Source organism: Alligator mississippiensis, chromosome 7 (genome assembly GCF_030867095.1).
Source record: "Alligator mississippiensis isolate rAllMis1 chromosome 7, rAllMis1, whole genome shotgun sequence".
Taxonomy (NCBI): domain Eukaryota; kingdom Metazoa; phylum Chordata; order Crocodylia; family Alligatoridae; genus Alligator; species Alligator mississippiensis.
Window position 1 is genome coordinate 11,451,581 of NC_081830.1, and position 16,967 is coordinate 11,468,547.

The 16,967-nt window shown below is 56.4% G+C and overlaps 1 protein-coding gene across 4 annotated transcripts in view; it reads left to right on the plus strand.

Moving 5' to 3' along the window:
• TET3 (tet methylcytosine dioxygenase 3) overlaps positions 1–16,967 on the plus strand; it is a 123,215-nt gene that overhangs the window by 48,025 nt on the left and 58,223 nt on the right. The window lies entirely within an intron of this gene.

Here is a 16,967-nt window from a genome sequence, read left to right on the forward strand (position 1 = left end):
AGGATCTCAGAGGCCCCTGACAGCCAAGCCAGCCTGGTGTGAGAGCAACAGAGACAGTAAGAGACAAGCAGGGGAATCTCCAGTGCTGAAGGGCTGCCAGCCCCGTGGGGGGGTCCCCTCTATGCTTTGAGCACCAGGGGTGGGGTCTGCATGTGATGCTTGCAGGGAAATGTGGTCTCATCTAAGCATCTTTTGTCCCTTTGGCTGCACCTTGGGGTGGGGCAGAGGGGACCTTTCTGTTGCTTGCCTTCCCTCGAAGCATGAGAGACTGGTGCCTCCTAATACTGGGGGGGGCACCAGCGGCCGATCGATGACTGGGGGTGTCCCCCAGTGGCCGATCGCCGACCGGGGCGGTACCCCAGTGGCCAATCGTCAACCATGGGGGAGGGTTCCCTAACAGCTAATTGCTGCCACTGGCAAAAGTGCTGGCGGCAAACCTGGAAGTGCTGCCGGCACTTCTCTCGGGCGGGCATGGCCAATTTCAGGGGGTGCACATGCACCCACGTGCACCCACTACATGTCGCCAATGCCGAAGGGTACGCAGGTCCCAGGGCCATCTTCCCCCCGGGAGCCCTTCTGTGAACAGCATGCCTTTCTAAGCAGTTCACCTCCTGGGCAGCTGCTGGCTGTGCACCAAAGGGCATTGATAGGGAGGATCTGTCCTGAGCCCCTTAGTGTGGCCAGCGGGGCTGGGGGGAGCCGGGATCACTTTTGACTTGAGCCCCAGAAGCAGGGGAAGGGAGAAAAGTCCTTAGGGTTGGTATGGGCTCCAGAAGGAGCCGGCAGATGAGTACCAGATGCTGCCAGGCAGCTGTGTCCCCAGAAGTGTCTCCAGCCTCTCGCTCATCAGCACCACGGCGTGCCACAAAGCACTGCCAGCCAGCTGCCTTGCATGTACCAACCTTTTCCCCCAGCACTAGCAGAGTTGTTGAGGGAGGGGATTGATGGCCTCTTGGCTCTCCCTGAGCCTCGTGGGGGCATTCCCTGGGCTGCCTTGGGATGCTACAGGTGGGGAGACACCAGCTGCCTCAGCTGCACCAGAGTCCCTGCAGCATGGCGCTGGTGTGAGAGTGGCTCAAGAGGGTATGCCTCCATCTAGGAGCTGTGGATAAAGTCACTACCAGGCAAATTGGCCTGGCCTGTAGGACAGAGCACGGTGCTGCCGCAGAGCTGGTGGCCAGGGGCTGGACATCTCCCTGGGCTTGCAGCCTACACAGCTCCCACTCCCCCTGCTCCACTCCTTGAGCTGCAAAGCCCAAGCTAGTAGCTGGGCACATGCACATAGGTTCAGCTTGGTTTGGGGGAGGGAAGAGACTTGTTGAGCCCAGAGCAAAAAAAGGTTCAGTTTGGCTTCTCAAAGGGCTCCTTTTCCCTTCTCTTCCTCCCACCCTGTGCCTTGGAACCCGCTTCTTGCCTTGTCTCCAAGAGCTTCTCCACTTCCCAGGCCTGGAAAGTGTTTCCTTCTGCAGCCACCGCCTGCCAGTTGGCTTCCCTTGCCGGCCTCTCTCCCTCGTGCCTCACGGCGGGCGGGCGGGCGGCGTGGTGGGGATTCGCGCCCCGGCTTGGCCGCAGGCATGAATGAGCGCAGAGCGGCCAGGCTGCTTGTGCTTGTTAATTCGCGGCCTGTCTTTCTGCCCCTCCACTGTCAGCGTGCGCGGGAGCAAAGGGGACAGATTTCACTGCCTGCCTCAGGGCACCAGAGGGGCAGTGTGGTGCAGTGGGTACAATGCTGGGTGTCTCTGCCGGTGTGGCCAGCCCTATGTACTCCCTGCTGGGTTGATACAGCTCCTTCTGCACGGGACCTACCACCTGTGTTAGTAGCATCTCAGGGCCGCGAGCTGATTGCACATAGTTGCCGATGGTGTAGGGGCCTCATTGGCAGAAAAGGATCTAGCTGAAGGGATTTGCCCAGGCTTAGAGCAGCAGGTTTTAAGTCCCCCATAAGCACCTGGAATCCTGAACCATCCGTCCTTTCACATGACTCTTGCATGGTGCTCAGCCCTCACTCCTCAGCAGCAGAGTGGCATCAAGGCCTTGGCCAGGGTAGGGTCCTTGCTATGCCCAGTGCCATACAGATGACTAGTGAAGGGGCATCCAAGAAGCAATGTAGAGGAATGGTGCCCATCAGTGGGGACGCAAATTGTACCACGCCACCTCCCCTGCCCCCCTTTTTCCACCCCTAGGTGCCCAAGCATAGCACCTCCTGGTGCAGCCGTAGGGGGAGAATTTGAGCAGGCCCTTCATTCCAGCAGAGGAGTGGTAGAGGGCGACCATCGTTCCTTCCCCTCGATGGGTGCTGCTGACGAAGGAGCAGGATGTCTAAGACGTTGTTGTTCTGAGCCATTCTCGTGCAGCCTGTAAACTTCTCCCCGTGGTGAAAGACAGTTTTGTTCCAGGCTTGCAGCGCGTGCCCGCTCGGCCTGTCACGCCGCCGGCCCCGCGGCAGCCTTTGTCTCTGTGGAATGTGCGAGTCGGGAACCGTGATCTCTGGAGGGGCCACTGCCTTCCTCAGAGAAGACCCCATCATGGGCGCAGTGGCTGCTGGCCTGCTGGTGAAGAAGCAAATGTGTGCATAAAACACCTCCTTCCCCAGCCCTTAGAGCTACCAAGGCTGTATACAGGGAGGCCAGTATTCCAGCCCTGGAAGGAAACTGAGGCAGGGGCAGACTGAAGCTGTATTCCCACAGTGAACTCCTGTGCACTCCTGGAGCTGGGCTGCGCAGAAGCCACGCAGCCTCGTCTGTTCGCGGCTTCCGGTTGACTAATTAGCGCCATGGGGTGACCTGCCTCCATGCTAATTAGCCCATCACTGTCACCACAGGGGCACGCCTGGATGCCCAGCCTGTGGCTATGGAAGCCTCCTGCCTGAGGACCCACGCGGGAGCTGACTGTGTAGACTGTCTGGTCACCACCTGAACTGGAGCGGAGCCAAGACGTCTGCTTTGCAGCCTGGGGCTGTGTCCTTTGGGCTTGCTCCCTTGGTTGCATCATGTTGTCCCATGTGATTGTGGTCCGGAGGCTGGCCGAGGGCGGCCGCTCTGGGGTCATGTATTGTGCAAGCCCCAGGTTCCCAGGCTGGGTCCAAAGTGCAGGGAAAGGAGTGTTTTTGTACTCTGGCCTGGAGAGACAGCCCTCAGGTCATGGTGCAGTAGGAGCGATGGTCTGGTGGTGCCGCACATAGCATGAATGCACGGAGAGCTGGCGACCTGCCTGCCAGGTGGCTGGGGAGACTTCCCGACTGTCACTCAAGAGTTTGGGGAATGTGACTTCATTTCCCTGTTGGGTCCAGAGTTCGGGGAATCTCCCAAAGGCTGAAATCTCCCCTGTCTGTCACTGTTTCACTCAGCCTGGCCAATCTGTCTCCAGCAGGATCTGTCGGTGTCAGATTTTGCCTTCTCCTCTGCTCCTTTCTGCTTAGATGCCCTCCCTTTCAGAGATGCCTGATGATAAGGGATGCAGGTGTTGCTATGCAACATAGTTCCTTTGAGCTAGTAGGTAAGCGAGTGGTACAAAAGAGCTGCAGATATGATATCAGTTGCAAAAGGAAGGTGCCATGCTGGGCCGGTTTGCAGTGTGACCTGCCTCCCTCTGTGTGTGTGTGTGGAATCTGTGCTTGGTTGGCCGAGGCGATGGGGATCGGAGGTGCTCCACACCAGAGCTGGTCGCAGCATTTGGGTCTAACCTAGTGATTCTCAACCCAGATGCTGTGAAATGGTTTTAAGGGTGCTGTGATGTGGGAGCGCAGTTAGGTCTGTGCACATTTACACGGGATTGATTTCAAGTAGGAATCCTGAATGTCAAAAACATTCCTCCCAGTTGCGGTTTGAGTTCTTTGTAACAGAAGAATTGCTCCAGTGTTTTTCTGTCATTAAAAAAAAGCTAAGAGCTGGCATTTTCCAGTGGGGCCCTTGTGTCTAACCAGGGGTGTCTTGCATCTACAAACGATGGGAACCACTGGTCTTAATGTTCCTTCTTTTCAAAGTGGCTTCTTGGGGAAGGAAAAGGGAAAAAACTCCCAATATTTTTTGTGGAAAGTTTTCCTTTGTGACAGTTTTTCATTTCTTCTTCCTCACTTGCTAAAGGCAAAATCCAGTTTGTTTGTTTTTTTCCCATGGAAAAAATAGAATCAAATTTTTGGATATGATTTTTTTTTTTGCCTATACAGGCGACCCTCACCCTTCGCGGGGAATACGTTCTTGTATCCCCTGCGAATGGCAAAATCTGCGAATAAGGCAGTGCGTTCATGAACATCGTCTGTGTTCATGAACTCAGTGCCCCCGGCAGCTGGGAGGGTGGCACAACTGCTTTGGCAGTGGCGGGAGCGTGGCGGCAGCAAGCGCGGAGCTCCTGAGGAGCTCCTTTAAGTGTATTTAAGAAGCGGGTTTGGCATTTGCGAATATTTGAAACTGCAAATGCCAAACTCACGAATAGTGAGGGTTTCCTGTACTCAAATCCTCCCTCCCCCTAAATACTTCTTGGAAATGGTTAAAAAAGATAAAAACAAGACCCCTATTTCTGGTTTTGATTTGTTGCTGTTGATGATGCAGTACACCCCCTCTGGGACGAGTGTAAAAATAAAATAAAAAATGATTCCAAAATCCCAGTGAAACACAATGGCGTTTTACCTGCAGGTCTTTTCTGGAGATGCTAATTACCAGCCCCCAAGAATGTCACTGCCACCTCCTTTCCCTGAGCAAATTTTTTACTGCTGAGGTTCTGAGGCCAGCGGAAAAAAAGCAGAAGGAAGCTTGAACGCCATGGCTGTGAGCTCCCTGCACAAGAAGGAAGGTCACCCTGTATGCCTCTATGCTCACTTCCCCATATCTTTCCTGGGAGTGTCAGCTCTTTGGGGTAGGACTCGCCTTTTTGTCTTGCGTTTGTACAGTGCTCTGCACAGTGCAGCCCATGCCTTGGGCTTCTGGGTTGTAGCCATTCAGAGCTGGGTCATACATAATTATTGAATAGAGAGGTGAGGAATGGAGGCACCTTGGCTCCATCTCTGGCAGCACATCATCCCCCTGGCAGGGGCTGACTCCCAGATGGAAGGGGTCCGGCTGTGACTGAGTCCCAGGCTTGCTGCCTGTCTGCGCTTGGAGGATCATGGCCAGAGGTGAGCCCTGGAAATCTGCTGCTCTACCCGCAGTCTCTCCTCAGGGAGAACAGGCAAAAGGTTGGAGTGCTCCAGCTCTGCATGTCCTGGGCTTCCTGGGACATCCTGTCCTCCTGCCTCGCTGCCCCAGGGCCCAGGAGGCAGCAGCCGGCCGCCTGGGAGGGAAGGCTGCTTGTGACTTGGGCTTGCAGCTTGCTTCACATGGTGGGGCCTGCCTGCCTGCCAGTTGCGTGCGCAGCGATGAATTTTCCAACCTGCCTTTGGACCAGATCCGAGGCAGATGAACAACAGATGCTCAGAGCACCCAGCCTTGGCTTCAGCTGCTTCTAAAGTGCTTTCTCGTTGTCCTGTTAATGAGCCATCCCCGGGAACATCCAGTGCTGGAGCTGATGCAGCCCAGAGGTCACTCGGACGCTGCCACGGGATGTCCGCTTTGTTCGCTGCGCACAGCTCCGTAGCTCTGAAATCCGTTGATCTGCCCTTGCGAGTCCTGTTCCCCTGACTTTCTGTGGAGTTCCTGGGGCTTGTTGGGAGCCAGCATGGAGGAAATCATGGTCCCTTGCAAGACCTTTTGTCTTTGCTGCAGCCCATTCGCCCACACCCATGTGTCCCCCCTCCTCCCAGCCAGACTTTTACCCCTGGACTCTCGCTCCTTCACTGTTGGGGCCACAGATGGGAACACCCAACAGCTGGGCCAGATCCATGCATGTCTCAGTGTGCCTGTGGCACCTTGATCTGCTGCTCTTTCTCCTGTGGTGGTTAGAAGCAGCCCTTTGGGGCTGACTGGTCAGCTTCCTTGTGCACCACTGGCTCGGAAAACCAGGACCTCTTGGGGTCCTTCAAGCAGGGGGTCACCCCATGGGATGGGTTTCTTCTCACAGGACTGTTTAGCTCGTGAACATCTCTGTTCATGCCAGGTGCTCTTTCCACTCCCAGGTGTCCACCAAGATCCAGCCATGTGATAACAGGCAGAGGCAAGGTAGGGCAGTGGGAGGCCTGGGTGTAGGTTAGCCCCTTGGGCTTTCTGTGATCAGCTCTTTGTCAGCTCAGTTCAGCACTGGGTGTCAGCTCCAGCCCAGCTGGGGATTGTGCCAGTGCTCCTGTTGGGACTTCAGCCTGAAGGAGCCTGGCTAGAGGGTCCTGCCCTGCCACTCAGGGTCAGACCAGCAGCATACTTGAGGTCAGGAAGAAGTTTTACCCCATGGTTAGATTGGGGTGGACTGTAGAGGTTTTGCCTTCCTCTGTAGCAGGGGCCACAGCCCCTTCTGGGATCTCTCAGGTGTATTTTAACAACCTTTGTGACACTGTGGTCCCCCTGCTTTGTCTGGGGCAGGCTTGGGTGTGATGTCTGATGCTGGGGAGACTGGTGGATGTGGTGTACTTTGATTTTAGCAAGGCTTTTGATATGGCCTCCAACAACATTCTCCCAGGCAAGTTAAGGAAGCCTGGGCTAGATGAATGGGCTGTAAGGTGGGTAGAAAACTGGCTGGAGCATTGGGCTCAGAGGGTAATAATCAATGAGTTGATGTCTAGTCAGCAGCTGGTATCAAGTGGAGTGCCCCAGGGGTCTTGGGGCCGGTTTTGTTCAATGTCTTCATCAACCTGGAAGATGGCATAGGATGCACGCTCAGCAAGTTTGCAGATGACACCAAGCTGGGGGGAGTAAAGGAATCTTATGAGGTTCAACAAGGACAAGTGCAAAGTCCTGTGCTTAGGACAGAATAATCCTATGCACCAGTACAGGCTGGGGAGTTGGACTAGATGACCTCCTGAGGTCCCTTCCAACCCTCATTTTCTATGATTTCTTTGTTGGGTCAGGGTTGACTCTGTCACCTTGCAAAGTGGTTAGATCATGGATTTGTAGAGGATGGTTTGGATAGGGATGATCTTGACTCAGCCAGGGGGTTGGACTAGATGTTGCCTTTGGAGATCCTTTTCAGCCTGGCTTCTCTATGATCCTGTTATCTGGACAGTGGGGCTGTGGGTAGAAAGACATGAAGAGCTTGTGAGAGGATATGTGTGCTCTGTAGGCAGGGATTTCTGAGGCTTTCGGAGCAGAATTCGGAGCTTGGCTGCCCAGGTCTGAGCCTTGACCAGCTCTCTTGGAGTCAGCAGACATGTGTTGGGGTAAATGCAGTTGGGATTTGCAGTGGGATATGCTACTGGTTACCCTTGAGACCCTGGGCCTGTCCTGCACGTGGCTTTAAGCTCCCACCAGTGACTACATGGTAGCAAAGGGTCTGCATTTAATTCTGCTCCACAGCAGCCTACATCAGGGGCACCCCATGTGTAGAAGGAGGGGGTGTTATCTGGACTGACATGGGTGTCGGGGAAGGTCACAGGGTCACAGGGTAGGACAGCCCTACAGACTGGCTGGCAGTGCCTCTGGGACTCAGCAAGGCCCACCCAGGAGACAGAGGCTGTCAGGGAAAGTCTTGAGTCTGGGGGGATATATGTTAAAGGGTGGGGGTCTTCCTTCCTTCCCTGCAGCCCTGCTGATATGGTGGCTTATGGCAGGGTGGATGTCACCCTGACCATCAGGCACTGTTTTATTAGCAAGTTGTTTGTCCCCATGCATTGTGAGTGCTGGGTAACCACGTGACTTTGTTATTATAGGGCTGCCTGTGAGTGTGGCTGTGTTCACACCAGGGTATGAGCCTAGGGCTGCCTGCCTTGGTGAATGGTGGCAGCTTGGCTTGTGTGTTGGTCGATTCCCACTTTTGGCTCCAGCCTGGAGGGCTTTGGGGCCAGGATGGAGCAGAGCAGAGCCCCCATGCCCTTGCTACGCCCAGAGCTTGTGACGTGGGGCTCCCCCCAAGCCTGCTTGGCGGGGCCAGGCGGGTGCTGGGTTCCCCTTGGGTTGCAGCTTCCAGGCTGAGCTCCCACAGCCAGCGCTTGTGGAGCTCCCGTGGCGCGGCTGCCAATGTAGGGAAACCACAAGCTCGGTGCCTGGCCTGGCCGGGCTCCATTCCTGAGCTGAGGAGCGCGGCAGGGAGCCAGCGAGACGCATGTCTCTGGGAAGGCTGAGGTTTCTGGCTGTCAGCGTGCGTTCAGCGTGCGTGTCCCTTGCTGACCTCCTAAACACCCTCTCAAGCACGGTCCTTCCCCACCGTGGCCCAGCCTGAGAGGACTGCCCTTCCGCCTCCCAGCCTCGCATGCCTTGTCCTCCATCCCCATGATGTGGGCTGTGGCTGGAGAGGGCCTTTTCCCCTCAGTGATCCTCGCCTCACTTTGGCCCTTTGCTGCTGGGATTTGGTCTGGAGAAGGCAGTGAGGTCTCTCCAGTGCCCAGTGAAGTGGAGCAGTTGGACATAGACAAGTCCCCTTCCAGCTGCTGCGGAGCCTCTTCTGGTGTCTCCTCTGTTTTGCAGTGGCTTTGATCTCCAGTCCCCTGAGAGAGAATCACCTGTGAATTACAGCTCTGGAGCAGAGCCTTGCCTTGCTGGGTTGGGATTGCACCAAGAAATGAGGCCTCTTCTTTGGGATTTTCCCTGCTTCTGGCCTCAGGCCACCTTGGAGTGCCCCTTTTATTCCTCTGCCTTAAATGAACATCCCCTCCCACCCTGGCCTTTCTCCTCTGCCCTTTGGATGACTGGAGGGAGCAGGCAGGCTGCCTGTCCCAAACCTGCTGTGACACAGGCAATATTGGAAATGGGCCTGAGACACTGGACAGCACCATCTCCCACTGCAGAGCAGGCATCGGTGGTGGCCGGAGGCTCCTGTTTTTGGACCTGTCAGCATGATTAGCTGCACTTGGGCAGCAGTGGAGAGGCAAAGGCAGATGGGAGGAGCTGGGGAGCCCGTGGATCTTTGTCCCTGGAGTAAGTAGCGGTGTGGCAAAGTGACAGTGTACTGGCCTCCCTGGAGTTGCGCCTGGAGCTCATGCTTTTCCCGTGCGTTGGTGGTAGAGGAACAGCAGCACTGGGGAATCCTGACAGAGCTGAGGTCCCCTCTGCACTGAGCGCCACCTGGATGCCCTGCATGTGCCCCAGGGAGCTTGCAGCACAGGCAGAGGTGGTAGGGGAAACTGAGGCACAGAGGAAGTGTGGGGAAGTGACTCCCCTAGGTCACTGAGCAGAATTTGGGAGCAGAACCTTGGTGTCCTGAGTCCCTGTGCAGAGCCTTGTGTGCAACCTCTCCTGCCCTCCCCCTAGAAGTCCTTCTCTGTCACGTGGCTTGTTAAGAAACCAGCTGGTGTGCGGTGGCTGAATGGAGGGGCAAAGGTTGGCAGTTGGCACTGAATTTACTTACTGTCATTAGTCTTTTAGCAAATGGCCCATGTGCGTGTCATGTATGTGTGTGTCACACGTGTGTGTCATGTATATGCATGCATCCCTCCCTTGCCATACGCCGGCAGCCTCCTGAAAGGTTGTCTTTTGGTGCAAGGACTGTGCTGCTCTTGTGTGTGCACAGCCTACAATGTGATCTGGATTGGGGCCCGTGGGCGTAGTCGCAGTGTAGACATGAAGCAATCCTGAACAGGAGCAGCCTGCCTCCCCCACCCAGTGCTAACTCTCTTGTGTCTGGCGGGTCTCTGAGCAGCTCCAGTGCCAGGGCGGGGTCTGAGGGCTGGCTGAACTAAGCCAGATCCATTTTGAAGCTGCTCCTGACTCTGGGCTGTGGACCAAAGCCAGCAGGGTCTGTCTTATAGCAGGTGCAAACAGGGGAGAGGCTGGGCGGCAGGCATCCAGCTGGGAGACGGCAGTGTGCCAGGGTCAGGGAAGGCTTTGCTTGCCTTTTTATTCACGATTCCTGCCCCTCTCAGGACGGTGGAGCAGCTCACGGGCTGGAGGAGAGCAGTTGTCTGAGACGTGCTCAGTGTGAGAGAACAGGAGCGTGGCATGTTTTCACTGTCTGCACACACCTGTCTCGCGGGCTCCGGGTTCTCCTGGCCTCAGTGGAAGCAGCACATGTTGGCACAGATGGGCACCTGGGTTTCCTGAGAAAGCGTCAGGGTGTGGGACACGCGTGGGTAGTGGGTGTGCTCGCAGGCGTGGTTCAGCATGTGCATGCACACGGGAGTTTGTGTGGGCAGGATCTTGCAGGCCAGCCTGTGGATCTCAGAGGCAGGGGCCTTGTCTTTGAACGCAGGGGCCAGATGTGCTTTGGCGGGGCCTGTGAACTCTGGTGCATTCTCTTACAGCCCTCCCAGGCCAGCGTACGTCCCCTGCTCTGGCGTGGAAACCCAGCACGAGCAAGCTGCTGTGTGTTGTAGAACGAGAACCAGCCTGATGGCAACACGGTGCCAGTATGTGGCCTGCCCCAGCACTTTAAACGTCCCAGATAGTGTCATCCCAGTCCGTGGCTGGGGAAGCTCAAGGTGCTAGGAGACAAGTGACTCATCCCCGCTCACGCCCAGGGGCTGAGCTGGGAAGAGAGCACAGGAGTCCTGCGCCTTCCCCCCCACCCAGTGCAGCTCCCTCGAGTGGCTCCCCGCCCCCTTTAGAGCTGGGTGTCCAAACTGCAGCATCTTGACTTCCACCCCCTGCTCCAGCCCTTGGCCTACGCTGCCTCGCTGGCTCAGGGGACCCTGGCATGCTTCCCTGCGCCTCCAACATGCCCGCATTGACTCACGCCGGCCCGGCCCACGTTAATGTTTAATTTCCCTTTGTTTCCCTTTGAGGAGGCAGCGAGCCCAGCGCTCCTGGGCTGGGAGAGAGCCAGGTGGGTGTGCAGACAGCTGCAGGCTGGCTCCCCGCTCCCGTGTTTGTGCTTGCCTCGCACGGAGGAACTAGGAACAGACGCCGTCCCACCTCTCGGAGGTGGCTCCGATGAGAACCGCCTGTGCTCAAGGTGGGGACCCGGGGGACAGAGGCTGCAGCCCCTAGTTCCCCCCACCCTGCAAGGCAGGTGTCTCGGGGCACTTTTGGGAGCTGCTGTCTGTATGGGCGTGTGGAAAAGGAGGTGGGGAAGTGGTGTGCGTGCACACAGACACACACATGTGCTCCTCCACGGGCTCAGGGCTCGATCCAGCCAGTGTTTACCAAGGAAGAGGGATTTAAAACCTGTTCCCCTGGCTTTACCCGCTGTTGATTTTTCGTGTGGCTGGAGCGTGCGGTTTGGAAAGGGCAGCGAAAGCAGCACTTGATTTATGGCCAGTGGGGGCGTTTGCTTTGGGCTGGGTTTTTCCCCTGTCGTTGCACACTGAGGACATGGGGCTGGTATGTTGCTGTGCTGTCCAGCCATGCGCAGACTATGGGTCCTGTTGTGTGCAGATGGGGCTGGGCCTGTCTTTTTAGGAGTGAATAAATGGCCCTGGGTTTGTGGTGGGATCCTTCCTGCGAAGGAAGAAACGTGCTTTCTCTCAGGGAAGGAACGTCAGCCCAGCCCTCAGGTTTTCCACATATTTGGTTCATCGCTGGGTCCCAGCATCCGCGAGAAGAGCATGGTGCTCTCACCATCCAGAGGCTGAAGCAGTAAAATTTCATTCACATGATCTTGGTGAAGTTTGTGCTGTTTCTCTAGACTCCCCCGTACGACCTTACTGTCACTCGGGCCCTGGGCAGATGAATCAGCATTGCTCACTGTAGTGCTGTAGTGTAAAAAAGACTGGTGGAAAAGCTCAGTGGAGAGATGATACAGGTTCCCAAAGGAGAAGGAATTTGTCCGGGGGAAAACTCTGGGTTAATAACCCTGGTTTAGGATATGTGCATTTCCATCCATCCCAGAGTACCCATTTGATTCAGGCAACCAGGCTACTGCTTGCCTCTCTGCTGCCTAGCACTGAAGTTGCATTCAGCTACCTCAGGTTAACTGCACGCATGTCTGCTCCTGATCCAAGTGTACTGGACACGAGTGTATGAAACCCATGTGAATGATACCGGGGTCTGTGCTGGTGTGTCTGGGACTCTTAGTTCATGGCCAATATCATTGGTGTGTGTGAGAACAAATGCATTAAAGGCTGAAGTGCTTGGACACTGTAGTAATTGGGGTGGGGTAAGTACTGTGGAGTCGGATGTGGGGAGGGGAGAGCGCATGTGGAGGAGCACAAGGAGGCTGGCGGGATCTGTTCCCTGGCTGGGGTGTGTAGAAACCCAGCTGAAATGCCCCACGCTGAATGCTCTTTCCCAGGTAATGACTCCGTGAGCTTCCCCGATTACATCAGAGCAGGAGAGAGTCCTGGAGCAAGTGAGTGGAGAGACGGGTGCCTGGTTGCTGGTGGACCGTCCCAATGGGGACCTGCACTCAGCTGGGGCTGGGGGTCCGAGGGCCAGTGGAAATGCCACGGTGCCCTTGCGGGATGTCATCAGCTTACAGCCGCATTCCCCATGGGGACTGGATCAGGGCTCTGGGGATCGTAGGTTTGCCCCTGGGCTGCCGTAGCAGCAGACAGCACCGGTCTCTGGCTCTTTCTGCCGAGGATAACAATGGCCCATGTGTAGGGGCCGCTGCAGCTGTGGTAGTAGCCAGCCCTGGATACCCTGGATACCAATCAGCTTCATTGAAGCCAGCAGCAGAGCGTTGATGATATCAGCAGACGTCCCGTTTGTAGGGTTTGAAGGTCAGCCTCTGAGCACCCTGCCTGCCTGCGCTGCAGGACCTCACCCAGCAGTCCCTATGCTGAGCCTGCGCGGCTGCAGGGCAGTTGGCACCGGGCTTTCACGAAACTCAACAGTTCTCCTTTGGTGTCTTCCCCTCTCCCCTCCTGCCCTTCCAAAGCAGAGGCATGGAGAGTCTGTCTTGGGGGTCTATCTCAAAACCCAGTGCTGGTGTATAGTGATCCTGAGCCCTGTCACAGGAGAAGAGGAGTCAGCCTGGACCCTGCTGCTGGGTGATTCATCCCCTCACAGGCGAGTGGGGTGGGCCTGCTAAGCAGAGACCCCATGGAGAGTCAGATGGGTGGGGGAGAGTGGATCATCTCTGGGTTCACAGACCTGCACAAATCACGAGTGAGGTCACTTTGAGGGCTGATGTGGAGCATGGAGCTGTGAGTCCCAGTGTCTTTAGGAGCCCTGGAGGCCCCCCGAGCTGAAAGACAATGGGCAAAACCCATAACCCATGGTTATAAGTGATGCGTGAGCCTTGTGCTGCTCCTTTGTGACCCTCCTGAGGCCTTGGTACTTTGAGGCCAGATTCTTATTTGCCTTGTTGCTCAGCTCAGGGGAGCCAAATCAGGGAAGAAGGCTCTGTTGTACTAGGTGCTGCACATTCCCACTAGTAAGAGGGGTTTCCTGTTCCTCAGAGGTGGCTGCTTTAAGAGGAGAGCCTGTGGGAAGATAGACAAACAGGGCGAGACGCTGTCAAGAGCCCAGATAGAAGATCCCAGCAGTGGGGCTGTGTTCTGCTTGCAGCCCCGAGGGCTTGAGACGTTACCCCCTCGGTAACTTGGTCTGGAAGCAAGGTGGGCGCAGGGAATCAGTGCCAATGTGGAGGGTCTCCCTCAGACTCCCTTCGAGCGCCGACCCTTGGAGCAGTGGGGCAGTCTTCTCCGTTTCTCTGCTCAGGACGGGCTGGTGGTCTGTTTCCTTGTGGTCTCGGTGGGTGCAAAGGGATGGGACCCCAGGCAGAATGCAGCCAGTCCAGTTGCTCTTCTCATGGCCGCAGCCCCCGCACCACTGAGCTGGTGCCTCTCTGGAGACCCACTTTGATGGGGGCGACAAGGGCCCATGTACTCCTCTTCCAGGCACCCAAGAGACAGGCAGTAGCAGCACAACTCACACGTCCCACAGCAGCTGCAGTGGCCTGTGTTTGAGTCCTGCTGTGCCAAAGGCCGACCCTGACCTACTGAGATGGGCGCGGGAACCTGGTCATTCGGGCTGTGGAGGGAAAGGCTGCTGGAGGGGATGCAGACCCCATTTCTGCTTTGGTAGCCAGCAGCTAGTCTTCACCATGCCTGCCCTGTCGGTGCCCGGCTCTGAGGGACCTCTGACCCTTATTGTGCCACTGAGATGGGTGCGACGGAGGAGATGGGGGGTGCCAGATTGTGCGTCCTCAGTGACGGTCCTCTCCTCTCCACATGAGGCAGGGTGAGTGAGGAGACCCTGGCAGTGGCTCTCAACCCCTGCCGGCACGGAGGGACGCGAAGCTGATGGGTTGGCTCTCCCTGGTTTGAGGCAGCGGGAATTTCCCTTGGCTGCCATACAAGGCATCGGGAAAAATATTACCTATCCACCCCGACGTAAATCGGCCCCTCCTTGCTGCTCCGACCCGGGTGCCTTGGAGCCCTGTGCCAGCAGGCGCTTACCGAGCCGAGGGCCTCGTGCTCTGGGCCCCGTGCCCCGCGGTGCGTGATTGGCAGGGCGACCGTGCGTCGGCATGTACGGGGTAATGACTCTGTGAGCTTCCCCGATTACATCAGAGCAGGAGAGAGCGCCAGAGCGAGCGAGCGGAGAGACCGGTGCCTGGTTGCTCGTGTTCCCGCGTGGACTGCCCCGATGGGGACCTGCGCTCAGCTGGGGCTGGGGGCCCAAGGGCCAGTGGAAACGCCACGGTGCTTTTGCGGGGATGCCGTCAGCCACGGCCACGTTCCCCGCAGAGCTGGATCAGGGCAGGGGACTGCGGGATTGCCCCAGAGCTGTTGTAGCAGCGACCGACATCGGTCTCTCGTCGCAGGACAGTCAGGGGGCATTTAAGGTTCTGCACCTGGAGCCAGAGGCAGGAGGATCTCGGGGCTTGCCAAATGCTGCCTCTCGCGCCTGTGTTTCTCCAGATGGCTTGTCAGAGGCTTCCTCCCGGAGGCTGCGGCCTCCCCGCTCTGAGCCCCACAGGTCCGAGGTGGGACAGCGCTGCCTTCCTCTCCCTTGCTGACCCTGCTCTCTCTGGCTGCTGCCATTCTGGGGCTGTACGTGCACTGTGCAGGAGGGATAATGGCCCCCACAGCTGTGCGGCAGGGGGAGGGGGAGGTGTGTGTAGGCTGAATAACTAGAGCAGTGTTTCCTCCTCTGCGGTCCTTAGTTGTGGTGTGTCACGTTTTCCTTTGGACCCTCCATGCTTCCTTTTCCTTTGGCTTCTTGATTCTCTCTGTTTTCCCAGCGGATTCTGCCAATGTAAGTGCACTCCTTCTCCCTCTCTCTTTTTTTCTTTCCCTCTTCCCCCCCCGCATGCCGCTTTTCCCGGCTTGTCTGGGTCGTGGCGCGCCTTTGTGGCTGAAGAAACCTTGGCACTGGCAAGCCTGTGTGTGAATACCCGTGTGTGTGAGCCTGTCTGCTCATTGAGCACGGTGTATCTGTCTCCTGCATGGAGGGATTAACGGGCAGCGAAGGTGGCGGCACCAGCAAGTACATGTCACGTTTAAAGCACAGGATTCACAAACCGCAGCTCACTTGCCAGGCGTGGTGCTGGGTTGGGGCGACCAAAGTAGCGGGGGGGGGAGGGAAAGGAGGGGGAAACAAGTCCCGCAAAGCACAGGCAGCGCCTCCGCTCTCTGCAGTTTTGCTTGCACTTTCTACAATCTGGCTCTGCCTCTGTGTGTGTCCAGGCAGGGTTGTGGGGGAGGGAAGGAGGGAGGTTCAGTTTGCAGCTCTTTTGCTTTGCCCACTGGGGCATCAAAATAACTCAGGGGGGAGTGGGGAAGAGATGCACATGCCCCCAGCACAAAGGTTGCTCTGTCATTTGTCAGGTTCTGCAGCCTTGCAGTGGGGTTTCCCCGCAACGATCTTAAATTATAAATGGCCCCTGACTTCTGTTCCTGAACAGCTTAGCTGCATTTGGAAGCTGTCCAAGGTATTTTATTTTTCCCGGAGACATTTAAAGAACCCAAGGGCTCGCTGCTCCTTAAGGGAGTTATCCCCTCTTAAAAATGCCGAGTACTCCCAATCGGGGCTGGGGGGATTTGAAACTTTGGCAGGACAAAAGCAAGGGCATTGGTTTAAGGAAGAATCTTTAATTATTTTTGGGTGGGTGTCAATGAAAGTCAAGGCAGCATGGCTGGGAAAGCCGGGGTGACTGTCTGTGGGAGCTGGGCTTCCTTGGTGTTAGGCAAGGCAGAGAGAGGCACAGAAGAAATTATTTTGGCCTGCCCCGAAATGCAAATCCTCCAGAATCTACCCACCTCTTCAAAAGTGAGGGGGAGTTGTGCCGCTGACAGCTTTGGGTGAGTGGGGGAGAAGGGCAAAGACATAGATCTGGATATTCGCCTTTCTCTCTCCCCACCCCCTCCTGTGCACTGCAAGGGAACAAAGGAAGCCAGGCAGAAAAGCCACGAATGTGCGGGGTTTGTTAAACAAGGGGTCGCTTTGATTGGCTCTGCCGGGAGGGGGGAAAAATCTGCCTCTGATTTGTAAAAGCCATTAGATGGATCATGAACCCTTTGGGCGCTGGCTAGCTCAGCACAGCCAGGGCTTTGAGCCTACGATCTCCCTGACTTTGGTGTCCCCCATCCCAGTGGAGGCAGCATGGACATCACACTCCCCACTCCCGCCGTCCCTGGCACTCTCGTTTCAATGCAGGATTTGATTGTGCTGTGCCTGGACTTTGTAGGTCCCCGGGGGTTCATAGGTTCCCAGGCCAGGAAGGAACCATATTGATTGTCTGGTCTGTCCTCTGGTACCAAGAAATGTGAAGATGCTCATCCTTGTCTCTTGCCAGTAACTTCTGGTTCTGCTCAAGAAGAACACGTAGAAACCCCCAGGCTTGACTTGAAGTGTTGGAGCAAGTGTCAGTGCAGTGGGTTTTCATCCTGCTTCTTTAATGTAACCCCTATGCGCTTGGGAAATACAGGGAGAGGAATGATTTCACTCATACCTAAAAGGGCACTGTCCATCATCATCCTGGGGTAGCAGCTTATGCTATGTGTGAAGTATTAGCAGTGTCCCCAGGCAAGCTGAGTGTACTATGCTCTTTCCAGTTTGCTCTGTAGATGTCTTTCTCCTGCGGTCAGCGAGTTTGCACTGCCGGCGAGTGGCTTGCTTGGTCATGTG